Below are 11,241 nucleotides of genomic sequence, written 5' to 3'. Positions count from 1 at the left end.
TGTAGGTTATGCAACTTTGACAGCAATATTACAGATGTTGAGTGTTTTCCTCATTACCTCATTATTTATTTTGATGCTTAAAATTTCCCAGATTTTGTCCAGCTGCCAAGCTGGTTTCTATTGCCATAATTCTTTGAGCACTTGCTTACTTTCTGTCACAGCAAGATGTTCCAGACTCATCTTGTACTTTCTCTGCCACAGCTCTGGAATCAGCCATTGCTCCAAGGGATGCTTCTTTCTTTTAATGGAGAATGATGTGTAGAAGCCAAGATCTGGGTGCTAGATGTGCTCATTGTTCTAGGAGTGTCATTGTTTCCAGACCTCTCAGTGGACAGTCCTAGAAAATATATGTATTATTATACACATATTTATGTCTACTATCTATCTCTCTACCTACCTACCTACCTACCTACCTACCTACCTACCTACCTACCTACCTATCTGTCTATCTTCTATTGATCTTTCCATGTAAAAAACAATGAGTTCACCTTTGATTCCAATCCAACACCATAGGGCTTATTTTTGTTTTCTCCTTTTCCATTTTTGTAACTTCTCTTTTTCTTCTTATCGGATTAATCCTGTGTAAGTAACTGGTTCATCATCACTGCTGCTGCTCCCTCCACTCCCCTTGCAGACACTGTCTTCTTCTATCTTTGGCTTTCATAACCTATGCCAGCCCAATGTCCCCTCTGCCCCTGCATGGGTGCCTTGTCTTGCTTGGCTCTACATTATGGCTTTTGAGTGAAATTATTCAAAATGAAAGACCAGCAGGCAGTCAGGAAGGCTGGAAATGGTTTCACTATTCTTGGGGCTTTATTTATTTTATTTTATTTTATTTTATTTTTTTGAGATGGAGTCTCGTTCTGTCGCCCAGGCTGGAGTGCAGTGGCCGGATCTCAGCTGACTGCAAGCTCCGCCTCCCGGGTTCCGGCCATTCTCCTGCCTCAGCCTCCCGAGTAGCTGGGACTACAGGCGCCCGCTACCTCGCACGGCTAGTTTTTTGTATTTTTTTAGTAGAGACCAGGTTTCACCGTGTTAGCCAGGATAGTCTCCATCTCCTGACCTCGTGATCCACCCGTCTCGGCCTCCCAAAGTGCTGGGATTACAGGCTTGAACCACCGCGCCCGGCCTATTTTTTATTTTATTTTTGAGACGGAGTCTCGGTCTGTCCCCCAGGCTGGAGTGCAGTGGCGCGATGTCCGCTCACTGCAAGTTCCGCCTCCTGGCAGAGCTTCATGCCATTCTCCTGCCTCAGCCTCCCAAGTAGCTGGGACTACAGCCGCCCACCACCACGCCTGGCTAATTTTTTTGTATTTTTAGTAGAGACAGGGTTTCACCATGTTAGCCAGAATGGTCTCGATTTCCTGACCTCGTGATCCACCAACCTCAGCCTCCCAAAGTGCTGGGATTACAGGTGTGAGCCACCGTGCCTGGCCTCTATTTATTTAAGACAGGGTCTCACTTTTCCCGCAGCCTGGAGTGCAGTGTTGCAAATACAGCTCATTGCAGCCTTGACTTCCTGGGTTCAAGAAATTCTCCTGCCCTAGCCCCCCAAGTAGCTGAGACTACAGGTGCGTACTACTACCCTTGGCTAATTTTTGTATTTTTTATAGAGCTAGGTGTTTCGCTATGTTGCCCAGGCTGGTCTTGAACTCCTGAGCTCTAGTGATCCACCCACCTCAGCCTTCCAACGTGCTGGGATTACAGGCATGAGCCACTGTGCCTGGCCATTCTTGGAGCTTTAGATGTACTTCTCAATCCTCTCTATTCAGTAAATGGCAAATGCTCTTCCAGTTATTCCCATTAAAAAAAATCCTAGAGTCATCAAACCCATTGGCAGATCGTGTTAGTTCCCCATCAATTTCTATCTAAAGTCTGATCACATGTCACTTCCTCCATCATTACCTTCCTAGTCCAAGCCATCATCATCTCTTGGCTTAATTGACTACAGCTGTCTCCTAGTTGCTCCCCTTGATTCTGCCATTACACAGCCCCAGTCTATTCCATACTCAGCAGCCCAAGTGATCCTTCTAAAGTGTCAGTCATGCAATGTGCCTCCTCTGCTCAAAGGTCTCTAAAGTCTTCCTATCCTACACAGCACAAGAGCCAAAGTACTTAGTACAATTAGCTGGGCATGGTGATGTACACCTGTAGTCCCAGCTACTCGGGAGGCTGAGGCAGGAGAATCTCTTGAACCTGGGAGGGGGAGGTTGCAGTGAGGTGAGACTTACAGGTCACCATGACTTACAAGGCTCAATAGGATTGGCTCCCTGCCACCTCTTTCACCTCATTTTCTCCTCCAACTCTCTCTCATCCACTTTACTTCAGCCACACTGGCCTCCTGCAAATTCTTTGAACAATCCAAACACTGTCTTGCCTCAGGGCCTTTGCACCTCCTCCCTCTGCCTGAAATAGGTTTCCTCCAGATAACCACATGAATGCTGTTTTTCTTCATTCAGGACCTCACTGAAACATATCCTTATGAGAGGAGCCTTGCATGGTACATCATGCCTGGAATCCCAGTGCTTTGAGAGGCTGAGGCGGGAGGATCACTTGATCCCAGGAGTTCAACTCTACAGTGAGCTATGATCAAGCCACTGTACTCCAGTCTGATTGACAGGGCAAGACCCTGTCTCAAAAAAGAAAAAAAAAAAAAAACCCACAAAAAATAAACATAGAAAAAAGGAGCCTTGGCAGAACATCCTGTATAACATAGCAAACTTCCTCTTACCTTTACCTTGCTTTATTTTTCTTCATAGTATAAATCACGTATTTGACTATATTTGTGTATTTGTTTACTCTCTGCCTCCACGCTCTACAATGGAAACTCTATGAGAGCTGAGACTCTCTTGTTTTTTGCTGTATTTCTAATGCCAAGAATGGTATTGAGTACATAGTAGGAACTCAATAAATATAAGTGAATAAATGAATAAATAAATAAATGTCTATGGAAATGACTACTAACTTCTGTCTTCAGACCCAATATTCCTTCCTGTGATCTTTCTTGTTTTTTCTTTTGAGAGAGAGTCTCGCTCTGTCACCCAAGCTGGAGTGCAGTGGTGTGATTTCAGCTTACCGCAACCTCTGCCTCCTGGGTTCAAGTGATTCTCTTGCCTCGGCCTCCTGAGTAGCTGGTATTACAGGTGTGCACCACCACGCCGGGCTAATTTTTGTATTTTAGTAGAGACAGGGTTTCGCCATGTTGGCCAGCCTGGTCTTGAATTCCTGAACTCAGGTGATCCACCCATCTTGGCCTCCCAAAGTGCTGGGATTACAGGCGTGAGCCACCACACCCGGCCTCCTATGATCTTTCTTGAAGTTCCAGCTGCCAGCTATACATGTTTTGCTGCATGTGTGTGATACCACCAACTCAAGTTTTATTTTTATTTTATTTTATTTTATTTTTGAGACAGAGTCTTGCTCTGTTGCCCAGGCTGGAGTGCAATGGCGCCATCTCGGCTCACTGCAACCTCTGACTCCTCTGCCTCCCGGGTTCAAGCTATTCTCCTGCCTCAGCCTCCTGAGCGGCTGGGATCACAGGCACCTGCCACCACGCCCAGCTCATTTTTTTGTATTTTTAGTAGAGATGGGGTTTCACCATGTTGGCCAGGCTGGTCTCGAATTTCTGACCCCAAGTGATCCGCCCACTTCAGCCTCTCAAAGTGCTGGGATTACAGGCATGAGCCACCACGCCCGGCTCAAACTTTATTAATGCAGATTCATTATCTTATGCATGTATTTGCTAAAGGCTAAGACTTTGTTTTGTTTACTGCTCTTTTCTCAGTGCCTAGCACAGTGCTTGGTATAGACCAGGCATTTAATATTTGTTGATTAAATGAATGAATGACTTTCCCTTCCAAACCAGTTCTTCTTAACTTGCTTGTTCCTCTTTGTCACGTCATCACTTTCTTAGTCACTGAGCCTCAAAAGTGCTGTAAACTTGGACTCTCACCTTCTCTTCTCTTTTCTATATTCAATCAGTGACCAAGATCTGCTTATTCTTCTACTTCATTCACACGGTCAATATCCTAGTTCACCACACACCTCAAACATCACAACGGCCTTCCTACTAGCCTCTCTCATTCCTCTTTCTTCCTCTTCAATCCATCCCTATCCTATTGTTCTGTTTTTCTCTCCCACAATGTGCTCTGATCATGTCATTTCCTCTGACTAAAGCTCTCAATGGATCTTTGTACCAATTTGGGTTGTTAATTGCAAACAACAGAAACAGACCCTGGTTCACTTAGTAGAAGAGGAATTTACTGGGATTACATCAGGGAACTCACAGAATTGACAGGAAGCCTCAAGACCAGGCTCAGGAAGCAAGCAGGAGCCAAGAGAAGCTAGGCAGCTAGAACTTTAGCTAAATCCTGTCCCAGTGCAGCCTGATTAAGGGGCTGCAGCCCCTGGGCTTGGGGACTGCTTCCCACATGGCTACCACCACCCTGAGCACTGGCTGCTGCCGCCTCTAGGGTGAATTATAAACAGTCCTCTTCCTCCTTGGTTCACTTACTGAAGATTTAGAATCCTGATTGGGAGCATTGATTTGGCTGTGATCTTTCTGCCAGGGGCCAGGGGAGCAAGTATCTGACTTCTCACTAAGACTCATATTAGAGAGACTCCACCAGCATATGAAGGGGGCTCAGATGCTGGGCAGCTAAAGACTCCAGTGTGTATCCATATGCAGGTTCCTCAGCACTGAAGCCCTCCACCATCTGCCATAAACGGTCATCTCCAGTTTTTTCTCACTTGTGCACTATGTTCCACTGAAGCATGACTGTGCAGTTCCCTGATCTGTCCCTTCCTGCCTCGGCCCCTGTAATAGCTGGGCCCCAGAGATGGTCCCCCGTGAATCATGCTTCACACTTGTGTATTGTCCCCTCCCCTTGAAAGGGTCGGTCCATGCTTCCTTTGCACTGGGCATGCTGTGGAAGCGAAGCTGCATGACTGCTGAAGAGAGGGAATAGGAAACTTTGCAGTTTTTGCCTCAGTCTCTTGGAATGTTCACTCTGGGGCAAGTCAGCCACCGTGTATGAGGTCTGTCTACCCTGAGACCACCACACTATGAGGAACCCGAAACAAGCCACATGGGAAGGCTGTATGGAGAGAGAGTAATGCCTGGGCAGGCCCTACCAGTTCCAGATGAGGTGCCAGGCATGTGACTTTAAAAAGTCATTTTGGGGCTGAGCTCAGTGGTTCACGCGTATAATCTCAGTGCTTTGGGAGGCCGAGGCAGGCAGATAACTTGAGGCCAGGAGTTCAAGACCATCCTGGCCAACATGGTGAAACCCTATCTCTATCCAAAATACAAAAAATTAGCCGGACATGGTGGCACGTGCCTGTAGTCCCAGCTACTCAGGAGGCTGAGGCATGAGAATCACTGGAACCTTGGAGGTGGAAGTTGCAGTGACTGAGATTGCGCCAATGCACTCCAGCCTGGGTGACAAAGTGAGGCTCTGTCTCAAAAAAAAAAAAAAGTCATCTTGGATATCCAGCCGAGTTGAGCCTTCATTCAGATGACTCCAGTCTTAACCACCATCTGACTGAACTGCTTGAGAGACCCCACATGAGAACTGCCCAGCTGATTGTAGTCAACCCACAGGACTGTGGGATGTAAATGGTTATTTTAAGCCACTGAATTTTGGAGTGGTTTGTTACTCAGTAACAGGAAATGGAAACAACCCCTCTGTGGTCCATGTGTCCCTCTCTCTGGAATGTACCCTAACTGTCATGTCTTAGCTCCATGTCCACTCACATCTGCTCTTGTCAAAATCCTTCCAGGGAGCATGGCACAGTGCAGAGGAAAGAGCCAGGCTTTGGGGTCAGCCTGTGCGGCAGGAGGGGTTGAATCCTAGTTTAATCTTTCACTATCCCTGTGACCTAAAGCAAAGTCATTAAGTTCTCTGGACCTCAGTCTCTGTATCTGCTATATTGAAATAAAAACACCCATCTGCTGAAGTTGTTTTGAGGACTAGATGTAATACATATAAAGTACCTAGACATCTCATCCATTTTAGTCTCACTGAATGGTGGTCCTTAGCAGACACTCAGCCTTCTAGCCTTGCATCAAATGGCACTTCTGAGGTCTAATTCTCATCACTTATAAATTATATGGTTTTGGAAAATTCCTTAAATTTCTCAGAGCCTTACTCTCCTCATATGTAACACACCTAGACCCTTAAGCCATGTCCCTTAACCAGCATGGCATCAGAAATCCTTGGAAAAGGAAGTAAACCACGGCCACAGTTGGGGTTCCCTGGTATCTGGTGGGCTGGGGGACTGTAGTGGATGGCAGACTGCAGGGGATGAACAGCAGAGGCCTGAGAGCTCATCACCCTGAGTGAGAAAAATGTTTCACTGGATGGGGAAGGGGTTCGCGAAACAGGGCAGAGGGAGGAGTGCTATTTGGAATGTTGTGAGGCTGGGCATGACCACTGGGGCTCAGTGTACCTCTACCCTCACTCCCTCAGGCCTCAGGCCTTCCTGGTGGAAAGGGAAAGATTTGGGGTATATGGCAAGAACAGGCTCACCAGGGCACAGACATCTCTGCTGTGGGAACTCTTTATGAAAGAGCTGAGAATGAGAAACAGAATATGCTTTCCCACCTTAGTGAGAGAGAGATGTCAGAGAACCATGGGCCAGGGGGCAGGCAGAGAGGCAGCAGGTGACGGTGAGATGAGTGGCATTTGGCAGCAGCCCCGACCATGTGGGGAGCAACCCCACCTGGCTTCTTCTCAGACTCTCACTGAAGGTGAGGGCACATGGAGATCTGGGAAGTTCCAGAAGAGCACACACTGTATGATCCCAGTGGCATCTGCAAAAACAGGCAAAGTTAACTTATGCAGTTGGAAGGCAGGATAGTGGCCTGGTGCGGTGGCCTGTAATTCCAGCCCAGTAGGTCAAAGCTACGGTGAGCTATGATCATGCCACTGCACTTCAGCTTGGGTGACAAAGCGAGACCCCATCTCCAAAAAAAATAACATAACATAACATAACATAACATAACATAACATAACATAACATAACATTAGAAAGGCATAATAGTGGTTATCACTACAGGGGATGCAGTGAATAGAGGGAAACAGGAGAAGGGTTTGGGGAGCTGATAATGATTTGTTTCTTCCTCAGGGACCTGATTATACCACTTTGTTCATTGTGTTAAAAGTTAAGTGCACGTAGGATTTGTGTATTTTTCTGTACGTTACTTCAATAACAAGTTAAGGCCAGGTGCAGTGGCTCACGCCTGTAATCCCAGTACTTTGGGAGGCCGAGGCAGGCGGATCACGAGGTGAGGAGATCGAGACCATCCTGGCTAACACGATGAAACCCCATCTCTACTAAAAATACAAAAAATTAGCCGGGTGTGGTTGTGGGTGCCTGTAGTCCCAGCTACTTGGGACGCTGAGGCAGGAGAATGGCGTGAACCCAGGAGGCAGAGCTTGCAGTGAGCCGAGATTGTGCCACTGCACTCCAGCCTGGGTGACAGAGCGAGACTCTGCCTCAAAACAAAACAAAACAAGTTAAAATACACGCACATGCACACACACACAGCTGTTTTGGGAAGAAGAGGAACAGTCATTTCTCAGTTCAAGCCCTTTGAAGTGGCACCACATAGTGAAGTGGGTAAGAGATTAGGGGGCTGGCTAGGTGCAGTGGCTAATGCCTGTAATCCCAGCACTTTTTGGGAGGCCGAGGCGGCCAAATCACCTGAGGTCAGGAGTTAGAGACAGCCTGGCCAACATGGTGAAACCCCATCTCTACTAAAAAAATACAAAAAAATTAGCTGGGCATGGTGGTGAGTGCCTGTAGTCCCAGCTACCCGGGAGGCTGGGGCAGGAGAATCGCCTGAATCTGGCAGGCAAAGATTGCAGTAAGCCGAGATCACGCCACTGCACTCCAGCCTGGGCAACAAAAGCGAAAACTCCGTCTCAAAAATAACTAAGACTAGGGACCTGGAGGCAAGGACCACATGGTGTCTGGCCAGACTCTACATTTCTTCCTCCATTCATTCACCATTCACTCTGGTTTATTAAGCACCTCCTGCACCTTGAACACTGTACAACACGTGAGAGGATAAGAGTATTAATAGCACCAGTTTCCATTTATTGAGAGCTTACTATGGAGTAGGCACTGAACCCTCACGACAATCCTATGAAGTATTATTATTAACCCCATCAGTTGAAGAAAAATGAGCCCCAGAAAGGTTAAGCAAGTCGTTTAAGGCCACAGAACAAAGAAGGTGCCTGGATTTTCCTATGCACCTGTATCTGTGTGGACCCAAATCCCCGGCACTTCACAAGAACTCCAGCGTCCCCTAGAAATCTAAGGACCGAAGGACCTGCTGACAAACTACTCTACGACAGTAATGAGGACTTAGAGCTGCAGCCAGACTGACTTCGAGTTTTGGCCGCATCCTTTTCTGTGATCCTCGGCAGGTTCCTTCACTCTTTTGAGCCTCAGTTTCCCCATTTGTATAAAGAGGGTAAAAAACCACGCCTTTCTCTCGGGGTTATTGTGGGTATCAATTGAGAAGACGTGTGTGGAGCCCCGTGTCCGGCACCCAGTGAGAGCCTAGAACGGTCATTAGGATGTCTGAGTCTTTATCACTCGTGCGCAGCACAGTACGACCGTGAGCACAGGGTTGAAGGCGGTTCCCGGCGCCTAGCCTCTCGATAGGAACCGTTAGGGACGGGTGCACTTAAAGGAGCCGGTGGGCCTTAAGAGTCCAGCCGATGCTGCCATATAACGGGCCTGGGGAAAAGCCCACATCCCAAGTGCCAACAGAGCAGCCGACCTCAGCCGACCTGAAGTAAACCTCGGGCGAGGCCGCCCAGGGTGAGCGCCAGCGATGAGAAGACGCGCTATCGCGAGATCTGTGGAACCCACGCGTTTACAAGCCGGAAGTGAGGGGCGGGCCTAATGGGGCGCGCTCCTTTTGAAACCTGAGACTGAGATTTGCGGAGGGCGAGGGCGGGTTGGAGGTCGCTGTCCTTTCTGGGAACCGAGCAGGGGTCGCAGGAGGGCGGGGATGGGTCAGCGGTCCCCTCTGAGTGGGGTTTGGCTGGGAGAGGCCACAGCTTCATCTTTGGGAAGCTACCCTGGGCCGGCCACACGCCGTGAGCCAGACTGGCGAGGCTCCTCTGCCGCCACAGTGCTCCTCGACCCGAGAAACTCAGGCTAGCGCGAGCCTCCCGGCAACTTCCCTTTGGGTCCGCCTTTTAAAGGGCCTTTACGGTAAAGAACCCCGACGCTTAGCGGGGCTTCCGCTTCTGGGCCCTCAAACTTACCCAGGCCCCTTCCATGGCCATGCAAGAGGTCTTGGCAACGTGTTCACAAGATCATGGTTTAAAAAATATATGTAAGTAGCAAAACGAAGATATTTTAAACCAAATCTGTTCTTAACAGATTTAAAGATTTTAACTTAACAGGTTTAAAGAGACCACTGTCTTTTTCCACTGTGACTGCCTATCTGGAGGCATTGGAGTGGCTGTGGGCAGTTTTAGGCATTTTGGAGTAGGGAATACACTGAGTTTGAGTTTATGTGGCTCGTGTGTACACTTACGTTTTTGCTAGGCTTCCAGGAATACCCCTAAGTCCCTACTGTGCTGAATTACAAGCACAGTGACCTGAGTGTTTCAGAAGTCTTGGTCATGGATGTCCAGCATCAAAAAGATGGGGAGATATATTGGTCACAGTATAAGGTAATGTGAAGTTCCTTGATCGCTTATGGCTCATAACAAAAGGCTTGGTAGTTTCCCAAGTTTGACAACCATCCTAAAATAAGGAGTTGGAAAACTGGATCTTTTCTAAGCTAGCAGCGATAGCAAATTTTGATCCACCATTAGGGAGAGGAATGACTCAATTATCTTCCTTTTCTTTCCACAGAATGACAAAAATGTTGTTAAAGAGGCCATGAAAGAATACACAGCCAAAAAATGTGGTGAGAAAGTGCTTACTGATATGCCAGGCAGTTAATTTAACAAATAGTGTTATTTTCAATTTTGTGTGTGATGTTTTGGTATGAGCTTTTCAATTTTGTAGAGTGATGTAATTTCTTTTCTCGTTTTAAATATTTATATTTGTACCTACTTTTGTATTTTAAATTTTGTATTCTTTTTCTTAACGAATACCATGAGATTATATAAGCTCAGGCCCCCAAATCTACATCTGCCCTTGCATGGTTGTTATCCCCTCTGCTCAGGGCAGGGCATGTGTTTATTCTCCTAATTTTTGAGATGAGGAGATGGAAGCCCAGAGAAGTCAAGTCTCTTACCCAAGGCTTTGCTGCTGAGACCAGCAGAACTAGAACTAGAACCCAGATCTTTTGGTTCAGTTCAGACGTTTGGTCACACCAGAGAAGTGTCCTAATCTAAAACATTTCGCCATCTTCAGGGAGTGGAGTTGAAGTGTGTCTGCTTGGCCTGCCTTTGGGTTCTGGATTGTACCTAGCCCAATGAAGCTAAAAGGGAACGAATTATGTTTCTGAAGTGCCTCCCAAATCTCAGATGATGGCAGCCTACTCTGTGTTCTCTCACCCACCTCTCCCCCAGCAATGAAAGAAGGCTAGCAGCTGGTAGGAGACAACCGCTGATGAACTCCAGTCATGGGACCTCTGTGTCAGGGTGGGAAGTATGGAATCCTTGAACAGAAACAGAATCCGCTGGTGAACCGGCTGTGTGTGAATATGCATGGGAACATGTCTTTGTTATTTCTCAAGCCAAGTGTATTTTTGGTCTGTTTCCCTGGAGACTTATAGGGAATAGGGAGAGGCCTTATCAAGTGTAGTATAATTTTGCCAGTCCCACTTCCTTTCCAATTCCCCAAATTAGTCACCCCATCTCTCCACCTGGACTGATTTTTCCAAGGTCACTAACAACTTCTTTTTTGTTAAATCTAACTTTTCAGTCTTTATCTTTCATCAACTCTTCCTGCTGCCTGTGTTCTGCACCCAGGCTGGAGTGCAGTGGCACGATCTCAGTTCACTGCAACCTCTGCCTCCCAGGCTCAAGCAATCCTTCCACCTCTGCCTTCCTAGTAGCTGGAACTGCAGGCTCGTGCCACCATGCCTGGCTAATTTTTTGTATTTTTGTAGAGATGGGGGTTTCACTATGTTGCCCTGGCTGGTCTTGAACTCTTGAGCTCAAGTGATCCTCCCACCTTAGCCTCCCAAAGTACTGGTATTACAAGTAAGCCACCGTACCTGGCCTCCCAGTGGTTTTTTTTTTTTTTTTTTTTTTTTTT

General features: G+C 47.3%; 1 long non-coding RNA gene across 4 annotated transcripts; it reads right to left on the bottom strand.

Annotated features, from left to right (window-relative positions):
- LOC108518414 (uncharacterized) lies at positions 1–9,045 on the bottom strand. Of its 4 annotated transcripts, none has more exons than XR_001882366.1 (3): positions 8,943–9,045; positions 6,606–6,814; positions 1–337 (listed from the first exon to the last, which is right to left on the bottom strand). It is a non-coding gene; the product is annotated as an uncharacterized LOC108518414 (long non-coding RNA). The 4 variants fall into 4 exon arrangements; XR_001882365.1 differs by lacking the exon at positions 8,943–9,045 and adding an exon at positions 8,396–8,788 and having other exon boundaries at positions 2–337; XR_001882364.1 differs by lacking the exon at positions 8,943–9,045 and adding an exon at positions 8,805–8,913 and having other exon boundaries at positions 3–337.
- Between the last annotated feature and the right edge of the window lie 2,196 nt (positions 9,046–11,241).

Source organism: Rhinopithecus bieti, unplaced genomic scaffold (assembly GCF_001698545.2).
Source record: "Rhinopithecus bieti isolate Rb0 unplaced genomic scaffold, ASM169854v2 scaffold_42532, whole genome shotgun sequence".
NCBI lineage: Eukaryota > Metazoa > Chordata > Mammalia > Primates > Cercopithecidae > Rhinopithecus > Rhinopithecus bieti.
Note: the sequence above shows the minus strand (reverse complement) of the source record. Positions and strands in the feature narration are given on the sequence as shown.